The sequence below is a fragment of the Haemaphysalis longicornis genome, unplaced genomic scaffold (assembly GCF_048455015.1).
Source record: "Haemaphysalis longicornis isolate Haplotype H1 unplaced genomic scaffold, Haemaphysalis longicornis Haplotype H1 scaffold_1, whole genome shotgun sequence".
In the NCBI taxonomy this organism is placed as follows: domain Eukaryota; kingdom Metazoa; phylum Arthropoda; class Arachnida; order Ixodida; family Ixodidae; genus Haemaphysalis; species Haemaphysalis longicornis.
The window spans coordinates 325,753,367-325,757,766 of record NW_027526203.1 but is presented as its reverse complement, the minus strand read 5'-3'; the positions used below and the strand labels follow the sequence as shown (position 1 = coordinate 325,757,766).

The window sequence follows — 4,400 nt, the reverse complement described above, 5'->3', positions numbered from 1 at the left end:
TGGTGTACATATATACGACGCTTAAGTAAACCGCCGGCTGCTATTCGGTTGTGGGAACATTGCAATTGGTGGAGCATTTGATTGATTAATTAAATTGATGGTTGATGGTTGAGTTCTGATGGTCACTATAACGAAAATCATGCCTTTTTTCAGAAAACTCCGAAACGAAAACCACCCAAGGATAGAGCCCCAATTCCTGACTTATCCACGTCAGATGAGGCACCCAGCAGCCCACCAACACCTCCTCCTGAGCCATCAAGAAGTGTAAGCTTACTTTCAGATAAGCGCTAACAATAAGATACAAATGAATTGTGAAATATAAGAACTCGAAACAGTTTCTACCGCCTTTAGGCTGCGTGATGATAGTTACCAATAGGAAAGCTTGATGTCCTGCAGCGCAGTTTTTCTTGAACTGGCCGATGCATGAAAGGAAATAAGGAAATTTGGGAAGGACAAATTTGGGAAGCCTGATTTTTACTTTTAGTGAACAGGTTTTTGTAGGTTGATTTCTCGTATATTGACATTTTTTGTGGTTGTTGAGCTTATAAATTTATTATTTACAGGCATTTGATCACAGCTATGCCGTCATGGACACTCCAAAAACTCTAAAAAGGAGACTGGACAAGTGCACTGATGTCACTGAAGGCATCAAAAAGAGGCTGAAGCTTAGCCAGCAACGGGAGCGTCGGCTGAAGACCCGGGTCGCATCATTGAGCGAAATTGTTGACGACCTAAGGCAGAAGCAACTTATCTCAGAAGATGGTTGCACAATGTTGGAGAAGTGCTTTACCGGAGTGCCCCTTGAAGTTATGCAGCGCATCCTGAAGCAGTCAAGTGAAGGGGACGAAGCAGCCAGGCCGAGTCGGGAGAAGTACTCGCCCACATTGCGTATGTTTGCACTGACCCTGCAGTTTTATTCTACGAAAGCGTATAATTACGTGCGGGAAACGTTTGACTGCGCCTTGCCACACCCATCCACAATAACGAAGTGGTATAGCACAGTTAATGGAGAACCTGGTTTTACCGGAGAGGCAATGAATGCCATTCGCGTGAAGGCTAATGAAGCCAAAAAGAACCAAAAGGAACTGCTGTGCAGCCTCATGGTAGATGAGATGGCCATAAGGAAGCACGTGGAGTGGGATGGGAGAAAGTTTAGAGGCTATGTGGATATCGGCACCGAGATGGATGATGACAGCACCGATGTGGCAACTGAAGCCATGGTTTTCATGGTTGTTTCTCTTGACTCGCATTGGAAAATACCCTGTGGGTATTTCCTCATAAATGGGATGACTGGAAAAGAAAGAGCAAACGTTGTAAAGCTATGCTTGACAAAACTTGCTGAAGCAGGAGTTCGCATAGTGTCCCTAACCTGCGATGGGCTGAGCTGCAATTTTGCGATGTTCAAGGACCTGGGGGCTTCGCTGGTGGATGAGTGCGAAATGGTGACGTCATTCCAACACCCTGTCACAAATGAGAAGGTGCACTGTTTTCTTGATGTGTGCCATATGCTAAAACTTGTGCGCAATGCCCTTGCCTCTCTTGGCTGTCTAAAGGATTCATCGGGGTCATTAATACAGTGGCAATACATCCATGAGCTACACAAGCTCCAAGAACAACAGGGGTTGCACGCTGCAACGAAGCTTCGGGCGGCACATATTGAGTGGCAGAAGCAAAAAATGAAGGTAAACCTTGCCGCCCAAACATTGAGTGCCAGTGTGGCAGATGCCATTGACTTCTGTCGAGAAGACTTAAAGCTGCCTCAATTCAAGGATTCGCAAGCGACTACGAAGTTCATTCGCCTCTTCGACCGGCTGTTTGACTGCCTGAACTCGCGCAACCCTGTGGCTCGTGGATTCAAAGCACCCCTTCGGCCTGGCAGCAAGGGTATCTGGTTGTCATTTCTGAAGGAAGCTCAGGATTACATTAGGGGCCTCACTGGACCAACAGGGATTACCATTTTGAAGACTTCGCGGAAGACTGCCTTTCTTGGTTTTCTCGTCAGCATCGAAAGCACCATCGGGCTGGCATCTTCCTTGCTCCTTGGAGAAGCTGCCCCGTTGCGCTACCTACTGATGTATAAGCTCTCGCAAGACCACATTGAACTCTTCTTCGCTGCCATACGCTGCAAAGGAGGGTGGAACAACAACCCCACAGTTGCACAATTTGTGGCAGCTTATAAACGCCTAGTTGTGCACACCGAGGTCAAAGGAGGGCGAGGAAATTGTGATGCGCTTGATGAAACCTGGATTTTGTATGTAAGCAGCGGGACCGGGGCTCATGATGAGCTGGACATGACTGTGGCAAAGCAGAATGGTGGTGGAGATCTCCAGCATGATCCCGAGCTTTCCGAGGAAAGTGAGTTGGAAAGGGAGGCTGAGTGCCTTCCTTCGCTCTCGCCGTATGTCGGGAACATCACCGGGTACATTGCGGGCTTTGTGTGCCTGATGGTGCGCAGAAGGATCCCTTGTGCTACATGCCACGCAGCAACTGTGTCAGAGAGAAGTCCGTCGGCCTTCTTTGACCGGAAAAACCGTGGTGGTCTGCAGAAGCCGTCATCATCTACAATTTACATCTGTCAGACCACAGAGAAAGTGATACGCAGAGAAGACAACTTGCATGGCACAAGCCTTCCAAAGAAGGGGAATCTTTCCGATTCATTGACAGTTTCAGTTATGACAGAGCTTTCCGGTCACCTCGAGAAGCTGTACCCCGAGCTACATGATCACATGTTCGAATCCGCGGCTGACTCAAACCACTTTGTGCGACTGGTGAAGTGTGTGATCGCTTCATATATAAAGATAAGGATGCATCACACCGCGAAGACGGCGACGGCCAAGATAACTGGATCAAACATCCGCAAGCAGCTCACAAAGCTTATCCTATTCAAGCACCAGTAAACATTCGCACAAATTGATCAGTACGTGTCTTCTACATCAAGTCCAATAAATAGGCCTTGCGGCCTTCAGGTCCTTTTCTTCTGTTTCATGTTCTCCATTACTATAAATCGATATCAAGCATATGTGCAGTGAATTCTACTCACGGTTTTTATTATAAAACACACTGGTTATAATACAACGGGGAACAGCTTGGTCTGAGCTATAGGCAACTTTGTTGCTGAAGTTAACATTTAGGTGCAGTAAAGGTTACTTAGGCTCCACCCCCCCCCCCCCCCCCCATTCTCAGGCCAATCACTGTCTCCTGGGGATCTGATCGGGTGGATTACCAAAGCCGGGCTTAAACCACAGTTGGCAACGCCCCCCGTAACCCTTGAAAACCAAACAAATACAACAAACACTCAGAAACCCGCGAAGACGCGTGCAAGCGGCCGCGAAAGCTTCTATAAACGTGGCCTGCGTCGCTAGATCCCACACCTCGTACAAGACCGGACAGCCACTCCGAACAGCTGGGGCCCATAACCGTCCATCTTAACAAAACGCGGCGCGTCTCCAAGATTATCCGCTGTTGACAGGCGATGCTCCGTTAATCGTGAGAAAAAGAAAACGGACGCGCATTAGTCAGAAGGCAGTTTTACGTGCATACGCTGTCTCATTAAAAGCGCATTAAAACACTGATCTGCGCCTACATAGCCCTTATTGTCACTTGGTTTACCCTACTAACCAGGAGCAAGTATTTACAAAAAAAGAAATAAACGAAACGTGATCCAAAGAACAGCAGCACCCCGGCATAACTCGTGTCGCGCGTACCGCGTCGCGCAGCAGACGACCGCCTTCCGGGACAAGCGGCGGCACTTCCGGTGGCTTCGCGAGCTCCCGCTTCGGGGAGCGGCGGTGCGCCATCCAGCAAAACTAGTAGAGGTCAGTGGGTGGTACGGGCAGAGCAGCGTCAACGTGGCAAATCCTCCCTGTTCTGTGACGTGGCAGTGCCAGAGACACCGGCAGCACGTTATGACGTTACTTCCAAATGTTTAGGCCACGTGTCATACGTAAAGCACCGGCCGCACGTCACAGCTTCGCTGATTAACCATCGGTACGGAGCGCATGGGCGCATTTATTGTTGTTAGTCCGGAAACTGTACTTTAACGCCGTTCCGTCGACCGCCTGCGCCTTCGGCTGAATTTTTAGCGTGAACGCGAGCAGAGATACTCATTTGGTACATCTAGTGCTTGGGATGCCGTGGTTAAGGAGCTATTTTACGGGATGTTCAGCTTTAAGAGGAACTCACAAGAATTCCCAACGACAATATTTTAATGCCGCGCTTTTGCTCGTCCGACCGTTCCTCGTTGAATTCGAAGCGTGGCCCTTATATTTGTGTTTATTTAATTATTCAGGAAGTTTTTAGCATATCGGCATTCTTTTTGATTCGACTGTTTTTTTTTTTACGTCCGAGAAAATGAAAGCTTTTATGAAAAAAGTCCTCGCAGTCGTAGGCGTGCATTTATT

At 48.3% G+C, this 4,400-nt stretch overlaps 1 pseudogene across 1 annotated transcript in view; it reads left to right on the top strand.

Annotated features, from left to right (window-relative positions):
* Nucleotides 1-3,562, top strand: part of LOC144170400 (THAP domain-containing protein 1-like) — a 4,341-nt pseudogene extending 779 nt beyond the window's left edge. The window contains exons 3-4 of the transcript XR_013322605.1: nt 154-224; nt 3,181-3,562. The product of XR_013322605.1 is annotated as a THAP domain-containing protein 1-like (transcript). The remainder of the gene's footprint in view (nt 1-153; nt 225-3,180) is intronic.
* Nucleotides 3,563-4,400: the final 838 nt, after the last annotated feature.